This window comes from Phyllobates terribilis, unplaced genomic scaffold, assembly GCF_046119375.1.
Source record: "Phyllobates terribilis strain yellow unplaced genomic scaffold, ASM4611937v1 Scaffold_1__5_contigs__length_1240528914, whole genome shotgun sequence".
NCBI classification, from domain to species: domain Eukaryota; kingdom Metazoa; phylum Chordata; class Amphibia; order Anura; family Dendrobatidae; genus Phyllobates; species Phyllobates terribilis.
The window spans coordinates 408,409,663-408,425,420 of record NW_027362761.1 but is presented as its reverse complement, the minus strand read 5'-3'; positions in this window follow the sequence as shown (position 1 = coordinate 408,425,420).

Sequence of the window (15,758 nt, the reverse complement as noted above, 5' to 3'; positions counted from 1 at the left end):
TGATGATACAGCCAGGGTTGTCCACCTACTCTTCAATTTTCTTCTGCATAATTAAATCTAAAATCATAGACAAACCCCATTTTTATAGATATAAACCAACCACCATTTTTTAGAAATCATACCCCATCTTAACCGTCTTTTTTTGCAGACCATGACCATTTTCACACTTCTTCCTTATTTATAAAATTAAGCAATATTAACCAAAATCAAAGGAACATTACTCTGTCATGTTCAGGCCTATGTAACACCACACACAATGACAATCTCTTAGTACAGATAATGTAGCAGATGTTAAATGCAATCCTATGTAACACCACAGATAACACAGTGATAACTCTAAGTTCAAATAATGTATTAGGTTGCACCTGCAGTCCTATGTAACACTGCAGGTAACTCAACTTTTATTATTTATCCTTCTTTTCTGTTTCTACTGCATATTAGACTTTAAAACGCATATGAAATACAAATTACTCTGTAATAAAATAAATAAATCAGTGTGTTTTTTTATTGCTTTTTAGAGTAATGAGCAGCAGTATTTTGCCGCACCCCGAGAGACACCTCAGCTTTGACATCTTTGGTGAGATGCTCATTTTATCTTTGCTCATGATAGGTGTGGCCCTGCCTGGGTGATACTGAATTCTGGAAACCTGAGTGCCAGAAAAAATGTATGTCTTTAACAGTGAATATGTCAAAAGCCTTACCCAGTGAAATACCTGAAATAACTCAACATTTTCCTGATGTTTTTATGTCTCAGAAGGGTTTATGATTGTCCTATTGATTTGGTACCTTGTTCTCACCTTCCCATGTCAGAGCTGTGACAGAGTCACTGGTGTTATATGCGAGGGGAGGTATGTGTCACTACGGCTGCTAGCCTGTGTGAACTGAACCTACAACTTTTCCACAGCATGTTATATGTTGGGGGTGTAATCACCATTATGAAGGGAGTGGTTTTGTGTAAATGGCAAGAAGATCGGGTGGGAAGTCATTCACCCTACCTCCCCTCAGGGTGTGGCTGAGCAAGCTTAAATGCTCAGGCACTATTTTTTTCGTCTGGTGTGATCCGGCGAGTGAAGTCTCCAGGCTATGTGTGGAAGCTAGAGAGCTCCACAAAGGGACTTTTGCCTGAACGGCTTGTGATGCCAAGAGCGAGCGGAACCCACTCACTTATGGACTGTGCTATACTTTATGTTTTTGTTTTGCCGTTATACTGGAAAGGCCGTGTTTATTTTGCCAAATCTGCAATGCTTATGCCGCTACAATAAAACTGCAGAGGAAACCATGTCTGGAGTCTACTTCTGAAAGCAGCCGAGATGTCCGGCAGCATGGAGGAGCTCCTTAAGCACCTGCTACAGAGTCAGAAGCAACAACACCAGCAACATTTGCAGAGCCAGCAGAGCCTACAATAGTAGCACCGTGAGCAGCAGAAAATGCAGCAGGAAATGAATAAACTCCTGATACAGCAGCTCCAACAACAACAATGGCAGATGGATCTCCTGGCAGAGGAAATACTCACCAGAGAAACCGCCTCTTCTCCAACTCCAGGTGATGTCTCCTGCGTCCAGATGGTGGTAAGGCGAGCGATACAAAAGATGACCCCAGGGGACGATGTTAAGGCATTTCTGACTGTTTTCGAGAGGGTAGCAGAGCGGGAAAAGCTGCCGCCGGAGCAGTGGGCGGAGGTGCTGGCCTCCTATTTAATGGGTGAACCCCAAAAGGCTTACTATGACGTGGCCCTACAGGATGCGCAGGAGTATGCCAAATTAAAAACAGAGATAATGTCACGCTCAGGAGTGACTATGTTGCCCAGGGCAACCCTCGGAACGCGGACGACCTCGTGGGCCTGATAGAGAGGTATCAAGTGGTCTAAAAATCCCTCTGGAAACATTACATAGTAAATTCCCCGTACTGGGGTACCCAAAGAGGGGCGGGCTCACCACGCAAGGGGTCTTGAGTCACAAACGGGGGTCATTCCAATCCCATTGAGGGCCCGGCAAAGACTGCTGTGAGGGATGTGGTCTGTTAGTCAGGGCCGGCCTTAGGGTATATGGCGCCCTGTGCGAAATCCCTCTTGGCGCCCCCCCCCAAAGAAAAAAAATTAAACTCATGTAGGTGAAAACAACAAGTGCATTTTTTATTAATCAAATGATCAAGTAATAACAAGCAACAAAAGTTGAAAAGTTTTAAAGCCGCCACCACGATAAGGTAGACTCTTCTGGCAGGGCCCTACTCTAACCTATTAAAATTTTCTTAAAATATCCAATACTCTTTTTAGATATATTTTTATTTAGTTTTCTTTAAGGGAATGTGTCATATACATTTTTTTTTAAAAATGACCAATAATACCACATACAGGGAATACTGCCACACCATGACCAGACCACATATTACCACAACATAGTGACCGAATAATACCACACAGAAGGGGGAAAAACTGCCACACCATGACCAGACCACATATTACCACCACATTACTAATATTACCACCACATTACTAATATTACCATAAGTGTCATTATGCACGGGAGCTCTATACATGGTATGTATAATGTAAGTGTCCAGGTAATCTAGTGATCACCAGTGACATTATACACAGGAGCTCTGTATATAGTGTCAGTGTACAGGTAATACAGTGATCATCAGTGACATTATACACAGGAGCTCTGTATATAGTGTCAGTGTACAGGTAATACAGTGATCACCAGTGACATTATACACAGGAGCCCGGTACATAGTATATAGTGTAAGTGTACATGTAATACACTGACTCACTGGTGACGTCTCTAGGTGAAGTCCTTCAGCTACGCTTTTCTCCTTCATCCAGCACAGACCGCCATTACGTCTTCCAGCCAGGACTCGTCTCTGCATAAAATAACACAGTTATCTAGAGCACATTCCCCAACTTCTACATTACGCAGCTGAATACAGACGTGTATCCACCATCAATATATGGTTAGTTATTATACAACCTACCATTCCAAATATAAATTGTAATCCACCACGGTGCCCCCATTAACTGTAAATAGGCACTTAATATATAATTTAATTAGAACCTCTACTCTTTCCGCCAATTTGTTACCAGTTACACTCCTGCATCCGCAACGCCCCCTACTCTATACTTCCTGCTCCCCGCATTCATTATTTACATGCACCCCCTGCCCCAATTCATTATATCATGTCCTGCTCTCCCCACCCCATCATCATTTACTGTCCCCCACCCCACATTCATTATGTGCAGCTCATTATCCCCCTACTCCCAATTCCCCCATGTGCAGCTCATTTTCTCCCAATTCCCCCATGTGCAGCTCTCACCCCCCCATGTGCACATCTCTCATCCCCCTCCCCCACATGTGCCCCTCTCTCATCCCCCTCCCCCACATGTGCACCTCTCTCATCCCACTCCCCCACATGTGCACCTCTCTCATCCCCCTCCCCCACATGTGCACCTCTCTCATCCCCCCCATGTGCACATCTCTCATCCCCCTCCCCCACATGTGCACCTCTCTCATCCCCCTCCCCCACATGTGCACCTCTCTCATCCCCCTCCCCCACATGTGCACACCTCTCATCCCCCTCCCCCACATGTGCACCTCTCTCATCCCCCTCCCCCACATGTGCACCTCTCTCATTCCCCTCCCCCACATGTGCACCTCCCATTCCCCCCACTCCTAGTAAATTGTATTTAAAAAAAAAAAAAAACTTGTTATACTTACCCCCATGCGATCCCTGCAGAATCCTCGTCCAAATCGATGACACCAGGTTCTCCTGACTTCCGGTCATGTGACGGTGCCGTCACATGACCGGAAGTCAGAGAAATCATGACAGAGATGTTCCGGCCCCGGCGCTTAGCATGGGGCCGGGGGCCCCATGAGGAGAGAGACACACAAGAGGGGGGCCCCCAAGGGGGCCCCTACCGGCCGGGCCCCATACTGGAGTCAGGGCAGTCATGCCCTGATGGCGGCCCTGCTGGAGGCTGAAGGGGCCCCCTCTCCCTCGGGGCCCCCGTTCAATGAACCGGCTGCACGGGCGGTAGTTCCGCCCCTGTGTGTGAGGAGGAGAGAGTGCAGCGCGCCCGGGTCCCGGCCGGACATTTCAGAGCAGAGAGGGGGCGCCGGCGCCTGAGCACAGAAGAAACGCTGGGCGCTCCCTCTCTGCTCTTCCATAAGAAAAATACCGACGGGGAGGGAGCCAGCGCAGCGCCCCCCTTCACTCTCAAGTTTGAGGCGCCCTGTGCAGTTGCACAGCTGGCACGCCCCAAAGGCCGGCCCTGCTGTTAGTGGTGTCACAACCCTGGACACATGACCATCCCAACCCTATGACACCAGGCGGCTAAGGGCCTGTTACATCCCGACATATAGGGATGCGATTTTTCCTTGTTCTGGGACTTGTGGGGTAAGGACACTGGACTGAGTCATGGGGACAAAAGCCAAGTCCAAGGGAAATACCCCGGTCGACATCTGAAGTGGATGAATTCCCACTGTGTGTCCTTGCTGGCGACGAGGATGAGACTGTGACCAAGGAGGCCGACCTTCCTGTGTTAGAGGGTCCCAGAGAGAACTTTGGGTCTGCTCAGGTTCAGGACTTGACCTTGAAGGGGGCATGGGACAATGTTACTGTCTGTAATGGGGTTGCTCAAGAGCCGAGGGCAGACACCAGGTACCCACACTTTGCAGTTCAGGGGGAGCTATTATGCCAGGTGACCAAACTAAGAGGTGAGGAGATAGTGGAACAGCTGTTAGTTCCCGGGCCATACCGATGGAGGGTATTAGATATGGCCCACTCACATGCTCTGGAGGGACACCTGGTGGTTAAGAAAACTCAGGAAAGGATAATGAGGAGGTTTTATTGGCCAGGATGTTACCAGGAGATCCTAAACCATTGTAGATCCTGCCCCACCTGCCAGATAACCGCGCCCTCCTCCCAATTCCGTAGTCCCTTAGTTCCGTTACCGATGATAGAGGTTCCCTTTGAAAGGATTGCCATGGACCTCGTGGGTCCCTTAGTTAAATCGGCCCGGGGCCACCAATACAACCTGGTGGTCATGGATTACGCGACCCGGTAGCCCGAAGCGATGCCCTTAGGGAACTCGTCCAGTAAGAGTATAGCCCGAGAACTGGTCCATATTTTTGCTCGGACAGGTCTGCCAAAAGAGATTTTGATAGAACAGGGAACTCCCTTCATGAGCAAAGTGATGAAGTAGCTCTGTAGAGTCCTTCAGACTGCCCAGATATGGACCTCAGTTTACCATCCACAGACGGATGGCCTGGTGGAATGCTTTAACAAAACCTTGAAAGTGATGTTCAGGAAGGTCGTTGAAAAGGATAGGCGAGACTGGGACTACCTGCTCCCATTTCTACTTTTCTCTGTCAGAGAAGTTCCTGAAGCCTCCACTGGCTTTTCTCCATATGAGCTCCTGTATGGATGGCATCCAAGAGGTATCCTAGAAATCGCCAAGGAAACCTGGAAGGCCGAGGTCACGCCCCACCGGAGCATCATCGAACATGTCACCCAGTTGCAGGAGAGAATGGCAAAAGTGATGCCCATCATGAAAGAACATCTCCTGCAGGCGCAGGAAGCCCAGGCGAGGGTGTATTACCAGTCGGCAAGGCTGAGGCAGTTCCATCCTGGGGATCGCATTCTGGTTAACAGCCGGGATAATCCGCTGACTAGCAGACACTGCTACTAGGCACAAAGTATTTCCTGGGCTAGATGCAGTTAAAAATTTGTAATTAGATACTCTCGTTGGATGCTGAGAAAGCATTCCATAGAGTCTCCTGGCACGCCATATATTATTCTCTTAAAAAGGTTGGGGTAGGGGTCTAGGGGACCCTTTTATAGCCAAAATCACGGCCCTGTATCGCAATGCGTCACCTAGGCTGAAGATAAATGGAACTGTAGCACCCCGAGGGCTCGGTTGCTGCAGAGGTATTGCACCTCACCCAGAGATGTGATATCTCACTCTCAGGTAAGGATGGAGTGTGTATCAGGACCTCGACACCTGCATGCATTACACCACATTGCCGTGGGGCAGGGCGACCAATATGCCCCTGAGATGGGCACGACAGGCCCTGTCCCTGGCTGGAGTGGAGGGAGGGAACACTGAGGAAGGGGAACCCTGTAGTGCAGGAGCAGGGAGGAAGCAGTTCCTGGGTGCATTGAGAAGGGAGTATAAAAGGTGGGCACCATCTTAGTTCAGGGCAGAGAAGTCTGAGCAGAAGTGACAGGGAGCAGGGGCTCTGCATGAGCTCTGCTCCAGAGGCGGGCCTAGTAACAGAGGCCCAGGCCTGGAAGAGGGAGAAGGAAGGAAGAGGAGCGGAGAAGGCTCCAGGAATGAGGAACGAAGGGATCCCAGGGTTGTGGACGGGCGAGTCGCCACTGCACGCCCGAATCCACCTGCATGGAGGGGTCAGGCCGGTCCCCGAAACTAGTGGAGGTGGGAAACGACCCTCAGCAAGAAACCGGAGGCTGTGACATTTTATGTGGCGCAGCCCCTCGCTACACCTGCTAGGAGGGCAGCACATAGGGTCAGGGAAACTGGTGCCAAGTTTACCAAGAGGAGGCCCGAGGCAGCCGGACAGAAGGGTTGGTAAGAAAGGCCAGACAAAGGACACACAAAGGGGGTCCTGTGAAGCGCTCCAAAGTTATCTGGGAGTTGTCTGAGCACCTCACGTGGTGAGCACAGTACGACGTGGGCAGCCGTTACCTGCAGAAGTGGTCTGGATAATAAGAACTGTGAGTAAAGGCCCTGGACTGCATCACTGACTCCGTGTCGTTACTGCTGCTGCCCTGCACCATTACCCCCATCCTCCGCATACACTGCCCTGAGGCTATACCCCTCCCGTGGGGAGTTATGCTACGCTCTGCTGCACCCACAACACCAGCCTCAGCGGTCTGCCCTGCAGCGGCGGTTCACTCTGACCGCAATCCACGGGTGGCGTAGTCGGACATTTAAACATCAAAACCACATAAATAGTTCCGCCACTGGTTTAGGATCCCTGAAGGGGTAAAGATGAACTCCATAATGTATGTGGAGTTTCTCAAATAGCACTTCCTGCCATGGTTCAAGAAGAAGAACCGTGTATTCCGCAGCAAGATCATTTTCATGCATAATAATGCACCGTCTCATGCTGCAAATAACACATCTGCATCTCTGGTTGATATGGGCATAAAAGGGGACAAACTTATGGTGTGACCCCCATGCTCCCCTGACCTCTACCCCATTCAGAACCTCTGGAGCATCATCAAAAGGAGTGTCTATGATGGCGGGAGGCAGTTCACATCTAAGCAACAGCTCTGGGAGGGTATTCTGTCCTCATGCAAAACAATTGAAGCAGAAACCATCCAAAACCTGACAAATTCAATGGACGAGAGAGTTCAGAAGCTACTTTCGAACAAGGGGTCCTATGTGCAAATGTAACATCACCTAGAATAAAGTTTTGAGTTGAAAACTGTTTGATTTCAGTTTCTAATAACCTGCTAATGCTTATAATTTCAAAAATGACACATTTTTTTGGTCTTTATTAAAATGAAAAGGTTGATCGAAGAGTGTGGGGGATCTAAGAGTGTGGCAACCCAGTAGTCAGGATTACTTCGAATTCTGATAATCTGAGGGTCATGTTGCAGGTAGTGCAGCAAGAAGGCACTTATGTGTCTTGCGCATCTCGGAGCCCCAAATTTATTTTCCGGGCTAGATGCAGCTAAAAATTATTATTAATTTTAAATCTGGTGGAGCTTAGTATAGATGGCCTAATAGAATCAGTACTGCGCACTGCTACAAAGCCCAAATTATTTTCCAGCCAAGATACAGATAAACATGATTAGTAATTTGAAAGCTTAAAACGGTTGGTGAGGTGATTTTAACAAATCATCAAGCTTTTACTCTCCCCAGGATGACACAGGGGTAGAAAAGTCGTTTCGGATCCATGATTTGTTCATCTTTATGAACGTGAGTCTGTCTACATTATCAGTGGAGAGCCGCGTGCGCTTATCTGTCAGCACACCACCAGCAGCGCTGAACACACGTTCAGACAGAACGCTGGCTGCGGGGCATGACAAGATCTCCAAGGCATAAGTGGCGAGCTCTGGCCATTTATCCAGATTGGAAGCCCAAAAAGAGCAAGGGTCCAGTGACACAGTCATGGCTTCAATGTTTACTTGGAGATACTCCTGTACCATCGTCTCTAGGCGTTGACTATGTGTCAGACTTCTTGTCTCCTGTGGCCTTGCAAAGGATGAGCTAAAAAAGTGGTGAAATGATTCCGCAAAATTGATGTTACCAGCAGATACTGTGTTTCTGTTACGGTTTGAGTGCTGAACACTCGACGGTCCCACGGTTGGCAAGTTCGAACTGTGAGATTCACTACGTGCACCACTGGTGTTTTGTGGAAAAGCACATGTAAGATTCTGCAACAGTCTCTGCTGATACTCCTGCATGCGTGCATCCCTTTCTATGGCAGGAATTATTTCTGCAAATTTACTTTTGTACCGGGGATCTAACAGTGTGGCAACCCAGTAGTCAGGATTATTTCTAATTCTCACAATTCGAGGGTCATGTTGCAGGTAGTGCAGCAAGAAGGCACTCATGTGTCTTGCGCATCCAGGAGCACCAAGTCCCTGTTGTGTTGGTGGCGAGGTAACAATCATGCTTCCTTCCTCTTTCCTGTCCCCCCAACCTCGCACAACAGAAATGTGATCAAGGTCTCCCTCATCTGATGAGTCTTCCATCAGTTCGTCCTCCACTTCTTCCTGGGCTCCTGCACCTTCCTCACTAGTTTGGCTGCTACCATGCACCCTGGTAAAACCATCTCCCCCACCCTCACATGCCTGCCGCCTTGGTGCTGCCGACCGTCTGGACCGTGCAGATGTTAGCCCTTCCGCATACAACTCCTCCTCCTCTACTTCCTCCACCTTCTCTTGTGCCACCACCTGACTCCGAATTCTGTTTAACATGTGCTCCAGCATGTAAATCACCGGAATAGTCATGCTGATAATGGCATCGTCACCACTAAACATCTTCGTTGCCATTTCAAAACTGTGCAGAAGGGTGCATAGGTCCCTGATCTGAGACCACTCCTCCAGCGTGATTTGCCCCACCTCTGGATCGCATTGGCCCAGGCTATACGTCAGAACGTATTGCACCAGGGCTTGTCGGTGCTGCCACAGTCACTGCAACATGTGCAGAGTTGAATTCCACCAGGTAGGCACATCGCATTTTAGCCGGTGAAGTGGCAGGCCCAACGACTTCTGTAGAGATGTAAGTCGCTGAGCTGCGGGATGCGAACGGCGGAAGTGAGCACACAGCGACCGTGCCCTCTGCAGAAGGCCATCTAGTCCGGGATAGTGGGCTAAAAATTGCTGGACAACCAGGTTCAACACGTGAGCCATACAAGGCACGTGTGTGACATTGCCCCGGCGAAGGGCCGCATCCAGGTTTGCAGCATTTTCGCACACGGCCTTCCCTGGTTTCAGGTCCAGTGGAGACAACCATTCATGAAATTGATTCTCCAGAGCTGACCACAACTCCTCAGCTGTGTGACTCATATTTCCCAGACAATTCAAAGTAAAAACTGCCTGATGACGTTGAGCCCTACTGCCAGCATAGTAAGGAGGTGTGCAGGATCCCTTCTGCGCAGTTAAAAAGCTGGTGGCATTAACAGACAGGCTTTGGGTGCAGGTGGAGGACCGAGAGGAGGTTGAGGAGGCAGAAGCAGTGGAGGAACTTTGACATAAAGAGGATTGACGCACAACTCGTGGGGACGGCAAGACTTGGACAGCAGCCCCTTGTCCTGCTGTCACCATAGTTACTCAGTGCCCAGTCAGCGACATGTAACGCCCCTGTCCATGCCTACTTGTACAAGTGTCTGTGGTGAAATGCACCCTGTCACAAACAGAGTTTCTCAAAGAAGCGGTGATGTTGTGTGCGACATGCTGGTGGAGCGCAGGCACACCTTTCTTTGAGAAGTAGTGCCGACTGGGCATCTGGTACTGGGGCACTGCGACGGATATAAGGTCTCGAAAATCCTCTGTGTCCACCAGGTGGAAAGGCAGCATTTCGGTAGCCAAGAGCTTGCAGATGGTGAAATTCAACCTCTTAACTTTCTCATGGCTAGGAGGAAATGGTCTTTTACTTGTCCACATCTGAGGGACTGAGGGCTGGCTGTTGTGCTTAGACAGGGTTGATAAGGGTGTCCCCGGCAAACTGCCGGTCTGTGAGGAAGATGCAGGCGGACATGTTAGGTTGCCTTGATCCAAAGGTGGTGCTATCGATGTCGGACAGTGCTCAACACCAGCTGGTGTTAGCACCGCCAAAGAAAATGATGACCTGCCAATCACGCTGGCTGTTGCGGGTAAAGAGGTGGCAGGTCTGCGTCCCAAAATAGGTGTGACTGCTGTCCCCCCAGTCACAGAGGATGAAGAGACCGCAGATGCACAAGATGGGGCAGACGGTGGTTGGCCCGGCCGGCTAGGCCGCATTGTAGCACAGTGAGCTTCCCACTGCAACTTATGCTTCATGTCCATGTGCCGGTTCATGCATGAAGTACTCAAACTATGTATTTTTTGGCCTCTACTTAGCTTTTGTTGACAAATCTTACAGATAACACGAGTTGGGTCATAGAATCATAGAATCATAGAATCATAGAATCATAGAATGGTAGAGTTGGAAGGGACCTCCTGGGTCATCTGGTCCAACCCCCTGCTCAAAGCAGGATTCACTAGATCATCTCAGACAGATGTCTGTCCAGCCTCTGTTTGAAGACGTCCATTGAAGGGGAACTCACCACCTCTCGTGGCAGCCTGTTCCACTCATTAATCACCCTAACTGTCAAAAAGTTTTTTCTAATATCTAATCTGTGTCTCCTCCCATTTAGTTTCATCCCATTGCTTCTAGTCTTTCCTTGTGCAAATGATAATAAAGATGATCCTTCTACAATGTGACAGCCCTTGACATATTTGTAGACAGCTATTAAGTCTCCTCTCAGTCTTCTTTTTTGCAAGCTAAACATTCCCAAATCCTGCAACCGTTCCTCATAGGACATGGTTTGCAGACCAGTCACCATTCTGGTCGCTCTTCTCTGAACTTGCTCCAGTTTGTCGATGTCTTTTTTAAAATGTGGTGCCCAAAACTGTACACAGTATTCCAGATGAGGTCTGACCAAAGAGGAGTAAAGACCGATAATGACTTCACGTGATCTAGACTGTATGCTTCTGTTAATACATCCCAGAATTGTATTTGCCTTTTTTGCTGCTGCATCACACTGTTGACTCATGTTCAGTCTATGATCTATTAGTATACCTAAGTCTTTTTCACATGTACTGTTGCTCAGCTCTATTCCTCCCATTCTGTATATGCTTTTTTCATTTTTATTGCCCAGATGTAGTACTTTGCATTTTTCCCTGTTAAAAACCATTCTGTTGGTTGCTGCCCACTGCTCCAGTTTATTTAGGTCTTTTTGAATCCTCTCTCTCTCTTCTCTAGTATTAGCTATCCCTCCTAGCTTTGTGTCATCAGCAAATTTAATCAGTTTACCCTCAATTCCTTCATCTAAATCATTGATAAAGATGTTGAAAAATACAGGTCCCAGGACGGAGCCCTGTGGTACCCCACTTGAGACATTCATCCAGCTGGATGTGAAGCCATTTACAACCACCCTTTGAGTCCGATCACTAAGCCAGTTATGAATCCACCTAACAGTTGCCTGGTCCATTGCATACTTGGTCATTTTTTCAATAAGGATGATGTGAGATACTTTGTCAAATGCTTTGCTGAAGTCAAGATATACTATATCTACAGCATTTCCCTGATCCACCCAGTCAGTGATTCTGTCATAGAAGGAAATTAAGTTAGTCTGACATGACTTGTTAGTTACAAACCCATGCTGACTCTGGTTAATCACTTCATTCTTATCCATGTACTTACATACATGTTGTTTAATAATTTGTTCAAAGATCTTTCCTGGTATAGAAGTCAGACTCACCGGCCTATAGTTCCCTGGGTCCACCTTCTTCCCCTTTTTGAAGATAGGAACAACATTTGCTCTTCTCCAGTCTTCTGGGACTTCTCCTGTTCTCCAAGAATTTTCAAAGATTATGGAGAGTGGTTCTAAAATTTCTTCTACAATCTCCTTCAGTACTCTGGGGTGTAATTCATCTGGACCTGGAGACTTGAACTCATTTAAGTTAGCTAAATATTCCCTCACAATCTTTCTGTTTACTGATAACTTGGATTCCTCTATTCCTTTAAAAGGACAGTGAAGATCAGTTGATGTTACATTTTCTTTCTGAGAGAAAACAGATGCAAAATAGGAATTAAAAAGTTCGGCCTTCTCAACATCCTCTCTTACCATTTCTCCATTTTCATCCTGTAAAAATCCAATAGCATCTTTGACTTTTCTTTTACTTTTGACATACCCCCAAAATCCTTTTTTATTGCTTTTGACATCTCTTGCAAGCCTTAATTCATTGTCAGCTTTAGCTAACCTGATACGTGCCCTACAGGATCTGCAGACTGCATTATAATCTTCTTTAGATATGCCTCCCTCTTTCCATTTAATAAACATTTCTTTCTTTCTTTTTAGCATGTGTTTAAGTTCTGTGTTCATCCATCCTGGTTTCCTTAAATGCTTCCCATTCTTCCTACTTTTCGGGATTGTTAACGATTGTGCTTTGAGAATCTCATTTTTAAAAATTTCCCATCCTTCCTGGACATTTTTGTCCTTAAGGACATCCAGCCATTGGATCCCTCCTATTCTCTTTCTGAGTCTCTTAAAATCTGCCTTTCTAAAATCTAACCTTGAAGTTTGAGTCTTCACATGTCTTCCTCCTCTAGTTATCCAAAATTCTATAATAGCATGATCGCTGCCTCCTAGGGTCCCAGCCACCTTTACCTCCTCAACCATTTCCTCCCTGTTTATAAGGATTAGATCCAAAGTAGCAGATCCCCTTGTTTTCTCCCCTACCTTTTGGAAGATAAAGTTGTCAGCAAGAGAGGTTAAGAATTTGCTTGACCTGTTAGTTTTACTTGAGAGAGATTCCCAACAAATGTCTGGATAGTTGAAATCTCCCATGACCACTACGTCATATTTTTTGGAGAACTTGGTCATTTGATACATAAAGAGTTCATCCATATCTTCAGCTTGCCCAGGTGGCCTGTAGTAAATGCCTACAATGGTGTCCTTTCCGTTGTTCTCTCCTTGTATTCTTACCCAAACAGTTTCCACAGAACTCCCAGTCTCTGAAGCTTCAATCTCTGTGCAGATATACGCTTTTCTAACATACAATGCAACACCTCCTCCTCGTTTATCAAGTCTGTTTCTTGCAAATAAGTTGTATCCTTTTAGCCTTTTATTCCAATCATGTGTATCGTCCCACCAAGTTTCAGTGATTCCAATGACATCATATTCCTTTTCCTGCATTAGTAGTTCCAATTCTCCTTGTTTATTGCCCATGCTTTGTGCATTTGTATAAAAACATTTTAGTTTGTGATTGGTTTGTCTTTCTCCCATATTTTTATTATTTAGATTTTTTTGTCTTTGTTCTTCTTTTCCACTTCCAGTAGCAGAGATCTCAATAGTATTTGTCAGCTGTATGGCTTTTTCTGGCCTTTTGCTTCCCTTCCCACATTGTTCTAGTTTAAAGCTCTTCTGATGAGTGTAGCAAGGCGACTTCCAAATACATGTTTTCCAGTCTTCGTAAGGTGCACCCCATCTCTAGCAAGTAGTCCATCGTATAGGTAATTCATTCCATGATCCAGAAATCCAAATCCTTGTTGACGGCACCATCGACGTAGCCAGTTGTTCACCTGTAGAATCTTATTCCACCTCATTGTTCCATGGCCATCCACTGGGAGGATGGATGAGAAGACCACCTGCGCTCCCAATTCTTTCACTTTCTTGCCTAAGTCTTCAAAGTCACTGCAGATGGTTTCCAGGTCCTTTCTTGCGGTGTCATTTGTCCCCACATGTATTAGCAGGAATGGGTAGTGATCTGTAGGTCTGAAGAGTCTTGATATCCTGTCAGACACATCTTTAATTTTTGCTCCTGGAAGACAGCACATTTCTCTTGAGGTTATGTCTGGTCTGCAGATAGCGGCCTCTGTTCCTCTTAACAGGGAATCCCCCATGACCACCACTCTCCGTTTTTTCTTCACAACATTCTTCTTTCTCCATCCAGGAGGATTCTGAGGGCTTACAAGGTTATTCATTGCTGGCAAAGTCTTATCTTGCTGTATTTCTTCATGGTTCTCCTGTGTGAGAGCCTGGTACTGGTTCCTGAGCAGTATGGGTGCTGACTGCCTCTCGATCCTCCTGCTTCTGTGGGTCACATGCTTCCATTCCTCTGTTTCGTCAGGTGCAGTTCGAATTTCTTCTCTTTCTGAATCATGAAGAGATAATTCTGCTCTGTCTAAGAACTCTTCACCTTCCTTAATGATTTTCAAGGTAGTTAACCTCTCTTCTAGATTTCGCAACTTTTCCTCCAACAGGGACACAAGCTTGCATTTCTGGCATGTGAAGTTTGGCTTTTCCACTGGCAAGTCTGTGAACATGTAGCAGGATATGCAGCTCACCAAATGGCTCCTGGACTCTTCCATGTTCTTATTGTTAATGTTCTGAAAACAGTGAAAAAAGCTTAAAAAAAAAGCTTCAAAATGCGGCGCGCGGTTTACCGATGTCCTCTTTTCAGCTCCAACAGCCAAAATCCAGTGTTCTTTGAGCTTGCGGAGACTCTTCACTTACCCCAAAATGCAGTGGGAATATGCAAATTATCTCCTCAGGACTCCTCCTCCCCAGATCTTTATCGATCTGAAAAAATGCCCAGGCTATGCAAGGCTTAGCACCCATGCGACCTGAAGAACCACCACGACTTGTGGTCAGAGGCAGAGTTGTGTTTGAGGATGCAGTTGTTGACGTGCTTCCAGTACTACGTCTCTGTCCAGGAAGGCGCAACCTGACCTCGTCGTCACTAGCATCCTCCTCCACCTCCTCTGCTGACCTCATCTCTTGGCTGACTGTGGGTTGACAGTAAGTGGGATCTCCAACCTCATCATCATCACCCTGTGTGTTATCACACCCGTCGTCCTCAGAGCCAACCTCTTCCTGCCCTGACAAAAAACTAAAGTTGTCGCTCCAATCAGGTATTTGAGTCTCATCATCGTCTTCCTCATTGTCTCCACCAACAGGAGTTACAGTTTGGGAATGAGGGTCTACATTATGGTCAGAACCTTCTGCGTCTGGTCCTGGATCCGACTCATAAAGATTCTGGGCATCAGTGCAGATCATTTCCTCGTCTGGATTCACAGAAGCTCTGGAGCCGACCTCTGATTCCCAAGCTATAGTATGAGTAAACAGCTCTGCAGACTCAACCATCTGTTCTACCTCATACTCAGACGGGCAGCTGGAGATTTGGGAGCTGTGAGGAAGCAAGTGTGATTGGGGTGACACCTCTGAGGACTGGAGTATTTGTGATGTTGAAGTTGATGTGGAGGAGAGCCCACTTAAAGGAGCACTTGATATCCGTTGAAGCACCTGCTGTTTTTGTGCCTCATCTGGAATTTGTAGCGATTGGCGTGGCCATAAGAAAGGGATCTTATCACATTGTCCGCTAAAAGAAGTAGACATTTTAGTTTTGCTGGAAGATGGTCTTTCTTCTGCAGATGTTAATATTGCTTTAACACCTACTCTACGGACACAACCTTTTTTCCCCTTCCCAACAAGCCTATTCCCCTTTCCACCAGCAGCAGGCCTTTTTCCACTCATTTTGGTCGT